This window comes from Oryx dammah, unplaced genomic scaffold, assembly GCF_014754425.2.
Source record: "Oryx dammah isolate SB20612 unplaced genomic scaffold, SCBI_Odam_1.1 HiC_scaffold_11164, whole genome shotgun sequence".
Lineage (NCBI taxonomy): Eukaryota > Metazoa > Chordata > Mammalia > Artiodactyla > Bovidae > Oryx > Oryx dammah.
In genome coordinates this window covers 2602532-2617297 of record NW_024080557.1, presented here as the reverse complement: position 1 = coordinate 2617297, position 14766 = coordinate 2602532, and positions in this window count along the sequence as shown.

Below are 14766 nucleotides of genomic sequence, written 5' to 3'. Positions count from 1 at the left end.
AAATTTACCAAACCTAAAAATTCTCCTTTGACTGGGTGGATCACAATAAACTGTGGAAAATCCTGAAAGAGATGAGAATACCAGACCATCTGACCTGCCTCTTGAGAAATCTGTATGCAGGTCAGGAAGCAACAGTTAGAACTGGACATGGAACAACAGACTGGTTCCAAATAGGAAAAGGAGTATGCCAAGGCTGTATATTGTCACCCTGTTTTATTTAACTTATATGCAGAGTACATCATGAGAGATGCTGGGCTGGAAGAAGCACAAGCTGGAATCAAGATTGCTGGGAGAAATATCAATAACCTCAGATATGCAGATGACACCACCCTTATGGCAGAAAGTGAAGAGGAACTAAAAAGCCTCTTGATGAAAGGGAAAGAGAAGACTGAAAAAGCTGGCTTAAAGCTCAACATTCAGAAAACTAAGATCATGGCATCTGGTCCCATAACGTCATGGAAAATAGATGGGGAAACAGTGGAAACAGTGTCAGACTTCATTTTGTGTGGCTCCAAAATCACTGCAGATGGTGATTGCAGCCATGAAATTAAAAGATGCTTACTGCTTGGAAGGAAAGCTATGACCAACCTAGATAGCATATTGAAAAGCAGAGACATTACTTTGCCAACAAAGGTCTGTCTAGTCAAGGCTATGGTTTTTCCAGTGGTCATGTATGGATGTGAGAGTTGGACTGTGAAGACGGCTGAGTGCCGAAGAATTGATGCTTTTGAACTGTGGTGTTGGAGAAGACTCTTGAGAGTCCCTTCAACTGCAAGGAGATCCAACCAGTCCATCCTAAAGGAGATCAGTCCTGGGTGTTCACTGGAAAGACTGATGCTAAAACTGAAACCCCAATACTTTGGCCACTTCATGCGAAGAGTTGACTCACTGGAAAAGACTGTGATGCTGGGACGGATTTGGGGCAGGAGGAGAAGGGGACGACAGAGGATGAGATGGCTGGATGGCATCACCGACTCGATGCACATGAATTAAGGTAAACTTCAGGAGTTGTTGCTGGACAGGGAGGCCTGGCGTGCTGTGATTCATGGAGTCGCAAAGAGTCGGACACGACTGAGTAACTGAACTGAACTGAAAAACTGGAAACAGATATCCAGGTACAGGAATCACAGAGGGCCCCAAACAAAATGAACTGAAACAGACCTATACCTAGATATATTATAATTAAAATGGCAAAAATTGAAGAGAAGTTTCTAGAGGCAGCAACAGAAAAACAGAATTAATTACAAGAGAGCTTCTATAAGTCTATAAGCTGATTTCAATATAAAAATAGAGATTTCAGGCCACCAAGGAGTGGCAAGATATATTCAAAGTCCTGAATCTGCAACTTATATACTCTATCCAGCAAGATGATCATTTAGAACAGAAAGAGAAATAAAAAATTTCTCAGACAAACAAAAAGTAAAGAATACAGCAATACTGAATGTACCTTAAAAAAAAAATATTGAAGGGTCTTCTCTAAATAGAAAAGAAGTGAGAATCTATAGAAAAATCACAACTGAAAAGTAAGAGAGTTAAATATACCAGTATACGGATTTAAAAAGATATTTTTGTGAAAATGATAACCATAATGAACAGCAAAAGGATAAAATTAAAGATGTAAAATTCTTAAAAAAATTACACAGTGTGAGGAAGCAGAGTAAGAAATATCATATATTAACAGATATAAATAGAATCTAGAAAATAGTACTGATGATAAACAGCAGGGGAAGGAGAAGGTAGGATAAATATAGAAAGTAGCACTGAAACATACACATTACAGTATGTAAAAGAGATAGCTAATGGGGAGTTGCTATATAACACAGGGAGCTCATTATGGCACTCTGTGACAACATAGAAGGGTGGCATGGGGTTGGTGTGGGGTTGGAGGTTCAAGAGGGAGCAAACATATGTATACTTATGGCTGATTTACATTGTTGTATGGCAGAACACAATTGTAAAGCAATTAAGCTCCAATTAAAAATACATTTTAAAAAAAAGTTAAAAAAATGTTTTGAGATTGCACGACTCTCCAGTCTAAAGCAAGTAGATATGTTAATGGGATAATATACTTGAAAAACAAGAAAATCACAAATCAAAAGCACACAAAGATTCACAAAAAAAAAATGTATCATACAAGATAAAATCAAACTATAAAAGGAAAAAGAACAAAGAAAAAATACAAAATCAACTGGAAAACACAGTTTAATATGGCGATAAATTTATTTGTATCAAATTATCTTAAGAGACAAAGGAGTAAAGGCTCCAATCAAAAGACACAGACTGGTAGATTGGTTAAATAAAACAAAAACTTACAATATGTTGCCTAGAAGAGATTCACTTTAGGGTGAGGGACATAGGAAAGTCTGTTCAGTTTAGTACAGTGTTTGCAAACCCATGGACTTTAGCACCCCAGGCCTCCCTGTCCATCACCAACTCCTGGAGGTGAAGGGATAGAGAAAGATATTTCACACAAATGAATATGACAAGTGGGAGTAGCAATACTTACATTAGATAAAATGGGCTTTAAAACAAAGGCCATAAAGACAGTTCAGTTCAGTCACTCAGTCGTATCCGACTCTTTGCGACACCATGAACTGCAGCACACCAGGCCTCCCTGTCCATCACCATCTCCTGGAGTTCACTCAGATTCACATCCATTGAGTCGGTGATGCCATCCAGCCATCTCATCCTCTGTTGTCCTCTTCTCCTCCTGCCCCCAATCCCTCCCAGCATCAGAGTCTTTTCCAATTAGTCAACTCTTTGCATGAGGTGGCCAAAATACCAGAGTTTCAGCTTTAGCATCATCCCTTCCAAAGAAATCCCAGGGCTGATCTCCTTCAGAATGGACTGGTTGGATCTCCTTGCAGTCCAAGGGACTCTCAAGAGTCTTCTCCAACACCACAGTTCAAAAGCATCAATTCTTTGGCGCTCAGCCTTCTTCACAGTCCAACTCTCACATCTATACATGACCACTGGAAAAACCATAGCCTTGCGTAGACAGACCTTAGTCAGCAAAGACAAGGTACACTATATAATGATAAAAGAATCAATGCAAAAAGAGGATATTACACTCATTAACACCTATGCATGTAATATATTAATAGGGGCACCTAAATATTGAGTTGTTTCCATAACATCTTATGAAAGAATCCAAATGAGCTTTTTGGCTAACCCAATACATAAAAGAAACACTAACAGACATAAAGAGAGAAATTGACACAAGAGTAAGAGACTTCAACACCCCAGTCACATCAAGGGACAGATCTTCCAACACATCCTAAATGATACAGTAGAACAGTTCAGTTCAGTTGCTCAGTCATGTCTGACTCTTTGCGACCCCATGGACTGCAGCACACCAGGCCTCCCTGTCCCTCACCAACTCCCAGAGTTTACTCAAACTCATGTCCATTGAGTCGGTGATGCCAGCCAGTCATCTCATTCTCTGTTGTCCCCTTCTACTTCCACCTTCAATTTTTCCCAGTGTCAGGGTCTTTTCAAATGAGTCAGTTCTCCCCATCAGGTGGCTAAAGTATTGGAGTTTCAGCTTTAGCATCTGTCCTTCCAATGAATATTCAGGACTGCTTTCCCTTAGGATGGACTGGTTGGATCTCTTTGCAGTCCAAGGGACTCTCAAGAGTCTTCTCCAACACCACCGTTCAAAGGCATCAATTCTTCAGTGCTTAGCCCTTTTTATTGTTCAGCTCTTACATCTGTACATGACTACAGAGCCAACTGGGAAGCCCCGTATTTTTCATATTTATAATTTCAACTTTGATTTATAAATCCCTCCAGAATCTCAAAATCAGCCCATCATATCCTCCTACAAACTGTTCTTCCTCTATTACTGTTTTGATTTTACCATTCTCTTCTACTCAGATTTCAAGCTTCTTGAAATTTGAAATTAATGTTATCCATTGATTACTCCGATTTCTAAACCTCTATATCTAATCAGATATAAACTCGTAACATTCATATATCTTAAAATTTCTTTTGCATCCATTTGTGTTAACATTGTCCAACTGTACTGTCTTTCATCAGTGATAAAACTTCAATCTTGAAACTCATGTGTCCCTGGAGATGTGCCAGGGCAATCTGCCTTCAGCAGAAACTGTGTGATGAACACAGCTGAATGATGAACATCAGCTGCCTTACATTTGATTCATTTGAACATTCACAGTGTGGCGACCCTTCTCCCGGACCACACCCAACCAAAAGTTGAACAGTTTCTACCAAATTAAAGATGCTTCTAATAAGCAATCTTTACTTCAGCTATTTGCCTAGATAAGATTTCCTCAGAACTGCACTCAATTCTCAGTCTCTTGCTAGCAATCCCCCTTCCTTTCCTCTCTTCTTACAAGTACCAGAAATGCATTCTGGACCAAAGGTTCTCTTGGCCTGCTCTGGTTCTCTTTCCCATGTCAGGGCTCTGTAGTCACAAACTACCAAGAACATACCTGCAGTTGAAAATTTACCTTTTTACTCCTTCCAGCAAGAAAAAAATCCATACCATGGGAAACTGATTCATGTCTCAATTATGAGGTATTAGAAAGAACTTGTAGGATCTGAACTTGTGTTACATGATTCAAAGCAGGATATAAGAATGGCTTATATCTCTGTTGAATGTTGTCAGGGACAGGGGTGACTATATGATTGTATTTTTAATAACTTTTATCTACCGGGAGGGCAGATTAGAGAAAGATAAAGCTATAACTTGTTATGAAGCAATAATTACTCAGATTGACTGAAATAGAACCATTGTAAGGAAAAAAAAAACAAAACCACAAAACCTGTTCTTCTAGATTCTTATCACAGCAGTTCTGGCACCAGATGTGTGGGTATTTTACCCACGACATCTAATTCACTAACTCTCTTGACACCAACTGGGTGTCCTACAATTTAACTTAATTGTGATATGGTCTACCCAGAGTTATTGCTAACTCCACAGGATAAAGGGTCAGTCCCACAAGACTGCCCTGTCCCACATCAGATACCATTACAAGTCCAAATGGTCAACTGTGCTTCCAAAACCAACTGGCTATATGTGATATCTACAACCTTCTCCTCACGTTCAAGGATTTGCTAGAACAGCTCACAGAACTTAGCAAAATAATTACCTTACTAGAATTCCTGGCTTATTATAAAGTGATGCAACTCAGGATCAGTCCTTTTCCATATCCTCTCTAGGTGTACCACCTTTCCAGAATCTCCATGAGCTTGCTAATGTAGAAATTCTCCCAATTCTCTTTAGGGTAATGGAAGCTTAATTAAACATCATGGTTGACTCAATTATTGGCTATTGATGATAAAGTCAACCTGGGAGTGGGGGTCTGATGGTAGTAAGTTTCCCACCCTCTAATCACATGGTTAGTTCCCTGGCACCCCTATCCTTAGGCCACCCAGGAAACCATTGGCAGCATCCACCTCATTAGCATACAAAGAGACACTTATCATTTCAGAGACCCCCAGGGTTTTAGAAGGAGCACATCAGGAAATAGGGTAGAGGGACCAAATATTATCAGGAACTAGAACCAGACATCAAACATACTTATTAAGACACAGGGATGTTTGGTACTTTTTGACTTCGACAATTTTTGTGATTTTTATGTGTAGGTCTATGGAAATTTATGAAATGCACTCTGTTTCTCCCAAAATTGTATGTTGAAGCCTAAACCCAATCTTACTGTATTTAGAGATAGGGCCATTAGGGAGGTAATTAAGGCTAAAGAGGGTCATAAGGCTTGGGCTCTCAGCCTCACCAGCAACCGAATCTGCCAGCATCTCTACCTTGGACTTCCAGACTCTACAGCTGTGAGAAACTTTCTGTGGTTAAAGCTGCCCAGTCTTTGGTATTTTGTCATGAAAGCCCAAGCGGACAAATGCATGGAGGCTTCTTGTTTCATGTTAACTGATCATAGTCCCAAAATAGACTTGATTGGTACTAATGTTCTCTGAAATGTTCCTTTCAGGAAGGGAACAACTAATCTTACTTGTGTCTCCCAGGCTAAATTTACAGCAACATGAAGGTCTGACTGATACTATGAGCCAAGCTCCAGGATATTAGTATAGGCTGCTTTTCTCTTTTTCACCTTTTATCTGTCAAAGGTGTTTTTTTTTTTTTAATTATTTTTTTATAGTGTATATCTAATCTCCTCTTGGAGTGTGCTTCTCAGAGGATCTGGACTAATACAGGTGATCATGGGAGTGGTCTAAGAAAACTAGGTTTTCTAAGATGAAGTTCAAAGACTGCCTTTGGAAAAGAAGACTCCATCCTGAGTGGAACCTGGAACATTGTGCACAAGGCTGCAGGTCCATTTCTGGAAGATTTTATCAGTGGTAAACTGGGAAATATCCAAGTGGTGAGAGTTGACTTGACTAGTTGGTGAGATAATGTAGGCATTTGAAACTTATAGGGGAAATAATGCCTACCAAGGGCAGTAAGAGTGCCTGTTTACTAAGTACAAATGTACATCAATGTCCTGCAGTGGGATGATTAACAAGAAACCAGAGGCAATTAACACACAGTTAGAGATCAAAGTAAAAACTTAGGATCCTATTTAGTAGCATGTAAAAATGGCCCCCATATCTCCTCCAGTGGAAGAGAGACTCAGAAGAGTATAAAGCTCAGGATCTGATGAGAACCATGGCCATAGAGCTCTAGAAATGTTTAAATGTTGCCAATGCTGGTTTGTATGCTAAAGCAAGGCATGATTTATAAAACCCGAGCCCCTGAAAGTTTTTGCTCTGCAGATCATTCAGGGATTGAAGATGTGACCCATGTCTATGGAGTATGATGTAGGATCCTCCACCCAACCCTACCACCCCGATTCATGCACAGATGATGCTTAAGGATTTTCCTGTCCAAGAAGTAATTCTCCCAAGACCTACTGTCCTAAGTACCAGGCCCCAAGCCACTGTTCTTTTGTCACATAAACAGGCTGAGTGTTGAACTTTGTAAGAATGAAAATAAGTGCACCCAAAGGAACTGCCAGATCTCACCAGGGAATGTCCCTGAGATTCTACTGGAGCAATAAAGGGTATTGAAGTATAAGAATGAATGTGTGTGTGTACTCAGTTGCTTCAGTTGTGTCCAACTCTTTGTGATCACATGAACTGTAGCCCACCACACTCCTCTGTCCATGGAATTTTTCAGGCAAGAATATTAGAGTGGGTTGCCATTTCCTCCTGTTAGGTAGTTAGAATAGTAAAAAGGAGTCCAGAATGGTGGTGTCTAAAAGTTAGTTTGCACCCAAAGAGAGTTTTAAAGCATCTTCTATCAGGATTGCAACAGCTGCAAGATTTCAAAGGCAGGGAGGACAGCCTCAGGTGGTTGGGCTCTTGGATAAGTAAACTACAGGCTGGGGCTCAGGTCCCAACCTTTGAGTCTTAACCACTGGACCACTAGGGAAGTCCCTATCTCACAGTTTCTGAAGGCTAGAAGTCTCACTAGGCTAAATCAAGTTATCAGCCTGGGTTGCAATTATCATCTAGACTTGTAATCAATTTCTAAATTCACTGATTATTGCTAGAGTTAACTTCTCTCTCATACTTTGCACATTGACCCTCCATCTTCAAGCTAACAATGGATGCTCAGATCAAATAGACCCAATGCATATTTAATAACTCTAATAATAATGTATTATCAGATAAGCTATAAAAGGGACATTTATTAATGTTTTATCCATTTCATGAGTTTTCACAACAAATTAATCTATTTGCAGTCAACATGTCTAGTAATGGAAACAAAAATAAACAAATGGAGCCTAATTAAACTTAAAAGCTTTGCATAGCAAAGGAAGCCATAAAGAAAACACAAAGATAACCTACAGAATGGGAGAAAATACTTGCAAATGATGTAGCTAACAAGGGTTTATCTCCAAATTTGAGCTCTATGAGCTGTTTGTATGTATCAAGAATACAGACAACTCATCAGGAAATGGGCAGATCTAAAACAGACATTTAGACATTTCTTCAAAGAAAGCATAGATGACCAAAAGGTATATGAAAAATATGCTCAACACTGTTAATTATTAAAGAAATGAAAATCAAAACTACCTGGAGATATCATCTCACACCAGTCAGAAGGGTCAACACCAAAAAGTCCATAAATAAATGGGGAAAGGGTGTGAAGAAAAAGAACCCTCATACAATGATGGTGGGAATATAAACTGGTGCAGCCATTAAGGAGAGCATTATAGAAGTCCTTTAAAAAACTAAAAATAGAGCTATCATATGATCCTGAAATCATACTCCTGGGCATGTATTTTTTCAAATTATATATACAGAAAAAATCATAATTTGAAAAGATACATGCACCCCAATGTTCATTGCAACACTGCTTACAATAACCAAGACATGGAGGCAACTCAAATGTCCATTGGCAGAGGAATGGATAAAGGATATGTGGTACATACACACAATGTAATACTACTCACCATTAAATAATGCCATTTGTAGCAATATTTATGGACTTAAAGAATTTAATAAGAAGCAAACCAAAGACAAATGTGATATCATATCACTTATATTTAGAATCTTAAAAAAAAGATACAAGTGAATTCATTTACAAAATAGAAATGGATTCACAGACATAGAAAACAAACTTTGTTACCAAAGATAGGGCTAGAGGGAGAAATAAATGATGAGTTTGGATAAAGCCATACACATTACTGTATATAAAATAGATAACACAAGAGGATCTACTGTATAGCACAGTATTAAGATATAAAGATACTTAACATAAATATATTAAGATATTTAATATCTTGCAATAACTTATAATGAAAGAGAATGTAAAAAATATATGAATTGTGTATATATATAAAACTGAATATATATATATATATACAAAACTGAATCACTTTGCTGTATAACAAACTAACACAACATTGTAAATCAACTATATTTCAATAAAATTAAAAAGAAAACATTTAATACAACAAATATTTATTGAGTGTCTACTATTGAGTGCTAATAATGCTATGAGGAATCTAGCATATATCAATAAATCTAATGACAAATTTCTCTGCTTCTGTGGAGCTCACAGTCTTCCATTTTATTTGCCCAGTACAGTTAGTCTCCTTAATGCTATTACCTTTTCATCTTAAACTCTAAAAATTATACTTATTCAGTGCTTTTTCTTTGATCTCTTACTCTTTCTATATTAATTATCTTGGTTGATATTATTCACTCTCATGGTTTTATATATCATCCATTCAAAATTATATCTCCATTTGATCTCCCCATAAAGCACCGGACTCACTTATCCAATCCTTAACTTGACTTCTGTACCTGAATAACTAATAAGCACCTCGAGTATCTAAAACTGGTATGATCATGGGTCCAGTTGAACCAAGACAATTACACTTAGTCTTATTGTTTCTGTATAACCACTAATATATTCCACTCAATCTCAAAAGGGATCTTGATACAGATCTTGATATGGATGTTCTATGCAAACAGTCCTCTTGATTCCAAGTTCCAATTTCATTTTAGTCACCATGATAATGGCAAATAAATTTACCTAAGCATTCATTCCAAAATAATGATTTGTTCTTGACTACTCTTGTTTCCTTATACTCTCTCTGCCAGAAACTTCTGTCACTTCTGAATTCAAACATATCAAATCTAAATAATATATTAAATGAAACCATTATTTCAGGTTTATAATAAATTTCCTTAAAAGGTACTCTATCCACATAGTATCCAGGGTGAAGATTAGTTCAGTTCAGTCATTCAGATGTGTCAGATTCTTTGTGACCCCCAAGGACTGCAGCATGCCAGGCTTCCCTGTCCATCACCAACTCCCAGTGCTTGCACAAACTCATGTCCATCAAGTTGGTCATGGTGTCCAACAATCCCATCCTCTGTCATCCCCTTTGCCTCCCGCCTTCAATCTTTCCCAGCATCAGGGTCTTTTCAAATGATTCATTTCTTCGCATCATGTGGCCAAAGTATTGGAGTTTCAGCTACAGTATCAGTCCTTCCAATGAACATTCAGGACTGATTTATTTCCTTTAGGATGGACTGGTTGGATCTTCTTTCAGTCCAAGGGACTCTCAAGAGTCTTCTCCAGCACCACAGTTTAAAAGCATCAATTCTTTGGTGCTCAGCTTTCTTTATAATTCAACTTTCACATCCATACATGACTACTGGAAAAACCATATCTTTGAATATACGGGCCTTTTTTGGCAAAGTAATGTCTCTGCTTTTTAATATGCTGTCTAGGTTGGTCATAAATTTTCTTGCAAGGAGCAAACATCTTTTAATTTCATGGCTGCAATCACAATCTGCAGTGTTTGGAGCCCCACAAAATAAAGTCTGTCCCTGTTTCCATTGTTCCCCCATCTATTTGCATGAAGTGATGGAACTGGATGCCATGACCTTAGTTTTCTGAATGTTGAGTTTTAAGCCACATTTTCAATCTCCTCTTTCACTTTCATCAAGAGGTTCTTTAGTTCTTCTTCACTTTCTGCCATAAGTGTGGGGTCATCTGCATATCTGAGGTTATTGATATTTCTTCCAGCAATCTTGACTCCAGCTTGTGCTTCATCCAGCCCAGCAATTCTCATGATGTACTCTGCATATAAGTTAAATAAGGAGGGTGACAATATACAGCCTTGACATATTCCTTTCCCTATTTGGAACCAGTCTGTTGTTCCATGTCCAGTTTTAACTGTTGCTTCTTGACCTGCATACAGAATTCTCAGAAGGTAGGTCAGGTGGTCTGGTATTCCCATCTCTTGAAGAATTTTCCACAGTTTGTGGTTATTCACACAGTCAAAGTCTTTGGCATAGTGAATAAAGCAGAAGTAGATGTTTTTTTCTGAAACTCTCTTGCTTTTTTGATGACCCATTGGATGTTGGCGATTGGATCGCTGGTTCCTCTGCCTTTTCTAAATTCAGCTTGAACATCTGGAAGTTCATGGTTCATGTACTGTAGAAGTCTGGCTTGGAGAATTTTGAGCATTACTTCACTGGCATGTGAGATGAATACAATTGTGCGATAGTTTGAATGTCTTTTGGCATTGCCTTTCTTTGGGATTGGAATGAAAACTGACCTTTTCCAATCCTGTGCCCACTGCTGAGTTTAGTGTAGTTACTAAAATCTAAATTGAATCCTGTCATTCTATTACTCAGACTCTTAAATAGTTTCTCGTGAATCGCAACATGAGGTCCTAAGTAAAACTAATAAATATTCTACATAATTTTCCCAAACCAACCATCCTGAGTTAATCTCCTCCTACTATGTGCTTTATATACTATGCTTCTGTCAAGCATAACATATGATGGCTCTTCAAATGTACCATATTTTGTTGACCAGGGACTGTAAAATTATTGCTCTCACATCCTGGAGAACTTTTTTCCAGGTCTTCTGATGCTAGCTTCCTAACTTTCACTCATATAGAAGAGTTCTCCTAGTTGGGAGACAATATTTTCAAATAATCTCTCACATTTTTACATGCCTCTATATTCATAGCATATTTATTCATGTTTATTTATATTCTGTAATATTAAAGGTAGAGATTGTATCCCTCTATAAATGTATACACCAAGATTGTGCAGATTAAGATCTCAATTCTACATCCTGAGAAAACTTGCTCACATGCCAGGGTAATAATATATCTTTCTAGAGTGAAGATGAACAGGTTTTCTAGTGGTCACTTTTAAAGACTATCCTGAATATTTCTTAGTGGTGAAACAACATATACAACATCCATTTGACCCCACTTCTGCATTATTCCCATGGGACTTGGAAGGGTAACCCAATGAAGTAAACATGGAACTCACACTACTTGCCATATTCTATGAGTAATCTACTTGGATTAAATCATTGGTCTTTAGCTATTAACTCAAATTCCAGTCCCTCTTCCTTCCCTGGAAATCAGGGAGATGGGACTTAAAATTCCTACCCTCTAATTGCATGGTTTGTTCTCCTGCCAAACAGCTCCCTCTTTAGATTGGGTCCAAACCACCTGACTGATATAAGACATATTTTATGACTCTTAGAAAATACCAAAGGTTTAAGGAGCTATGTGCCAGAAAAGAGGACAAAGACCAACTATACATTTCTTATTATAAATCACAACAGTATTTTTAGAGGTTAGATAATTTTCTTGTTCAAGATCCTTGTTTTCTATCAGTCAAAATAAGATTGTATTTATTACATTTTATAAGGTCCTTCATGATTGTCCCATACCTACATCTAAAAACACATTTACCCACTTCCTCCTTTTTTCTTCCTCCTCTCCACCCTCCACTCAATCTTCAAATCAGGCTGGGAAACTGCTGTTTGGTTGAAGGTCATTCATTATACTACCTCTTACTGTTTCACATTCTGTACTGCTCCTCCTCTTCATGGAACACATTTCTATTCATATCTAGCAGGTGAAAACCTATTGATTTTTCAAAATTCAGTTAAATTGTCTCATCCTGTAAACCATCCTTCATTCAGAAGTAGTGGCTACTACCTTTTGTGACAACCCTGCAAATAAAAGGCTTTTATTTTTCTGCATATAGCTTTGCTAGTATACTCATTTATATGTCCAACTTTCTTTTCCTTTATATACTTGATACACTCCTATCAAGCTCTTTAGTGGATACCATTTATTTAGTTCCTATCAAGTACCAGATAGTGTACCTTTCATTCTAGAAGTCTATGAAGTAGATGGTAATCCTATTTCAGGTTCATATGTTAAAATACTGCTCAAAGAAAAAGTTGTTAAAAGGAGAGGCAGGATGTTAAGCAGCCTTTCAATTCCTAAGGCTCTAGTCTAAGTCACTGTATGAATTTCATAACACCCATTTGAATGAGGCAATATCATTTCCTTTACATAGGTGGTAAATCTGAGCCTCATAAATGTTACAATTTATTCATATTCAGAGATAGGATCTTGTTTTTTTTTCCCTTAAATTTCAGGGCATCATATATAGTAACTACGGAATAAGAGATTTATAGATAAATGAATAGATAAATATCTACATGACCACATGAGTTTACAGAGAGAAAAATCAAAGAGACTGAGAAAGTTTAGGTAATGAGAGTTTTAGACCCAGTAAATGAGTGACATAAGCAGGTTTATTGAATAAAAAACCTATTAGGTTCCATATGGCAGGTCTTGTTTTAATTATTCTAAGTGTGAGATGAATATGAGGCTTTTATTAAATATTTTTAACAAGAAAATTGAGATAATTTCAGTATAAACTCCAAGCCTGTTTGTAGCAAATGTTTCCTGGGTTAACTTAATTTGTAGAAAGCTTGTTTAATTTCTCATATTCTGACCCACGTCTGTCAATCAAAGCAAATACTCTTTAACACCAGGCACCGAAAAGTGAGACAAAGTCTTATTTATTGGGTGTAGTTGTGAAGATAGCAGATCAGTGGCACTATTGATTCATTAATTTAATAAGCAATTATTGGTTTTCTGCCATGTGCAGGATGCTGTGATAGGAAACTATTACTCATTCAGAAGTGAAGCAAACATACATTTCAGAGAGGGAAGCATGCAATTAATAAGTACACGAGGAAATAAGTTTATAAATAACATGCACAGTACTATGAAGGAAATAAACACATGGCCATGATAAAACAAAAATCCATGGTGATGCACATGCCAAGGAAGGGGGAGTTTCTTGATCAGGTGGTCAGGAAATTCCTCTCTGAAGACATGACATTTGAGTTTAGAAGGCAAATAAAACTAAAAGAGTGCAAGAAAGAGAATCCGCAGAAGATATAACATGTACAATGACCAGAGGTAGGTAAGAGAACTTGGCATGTTCTATAACAGAGTGAAAACCAGAATGGAGAGAATGCTATTTTAACCTTAATGTGGATTATAAATTATTTTCTTTTATCAATCAAGCCTAAGTAACTGCTAGCATAGTTGCCTTGCTTTCTTCTAAAGATAAATTGACTTGGGTCTCAAATTAGTATCTGGGAAAGCAAAATGTGCCAACTGTTGGTCTCTAGCAAATGATACTCCCAGAGCTGCCAACCCCACTGTTAAACATGGGTAGCCTTTGGACTCTCTCACATGTAGCTGTTATATCAAAACTGCACATACTGAAGTATTTTTCTCTGGCTTAACCTCTTATAGCTTTATCTATATAAAAACAGATGAAGTGACATAGAACTGAGCTCATGTTCAGGCTATACTTATTAACACTATGTTACTATGTTCTAGTTTCTCAACCTCTCAGGGCCTCCATTTACTTATAGTCTAGAAAATCAGTGATAATAGGATTGGTCTCATGGGATTTTTGTGAGGATTTAGTAAGATAATTCACATAAATCCCTTAGCAAAATGCCTATAGTGTAGCAGATTTCAGTATATATTAACAATTATTACTTGGTTAAAAGAGATTTTGCTCTGCTTACAAGCAAAACATTTCTATAGCCATATTATGCTGACATACAGAATTCTCTCAAATTTAATTTCATTAGTAGAATAAATGTATGACATCTGTGAACATTAGGCTAAACTGCGTTTTACCACTAGAAAAATGAGAATGGGAAATATAAAACTCTACTATAGAGAAAAATCCCCAAATTCCATGTTAATAGCTGCTTTAAAAAATTTCAACAATAATTATATATAAATTCAAATACAGTTTGTTGTTTCATTTTATATAATTATATGTTTAGAAAATTGAGTTTTAATAGAGTAAAAAAATCTTATAAGAAATATTACCTACCTATGAAAATAGAAATTATTGCTAGAAACAGTTTAAATGGGGAGGGGTAATGGAGTGTGTGTTGGTGTATGTGTG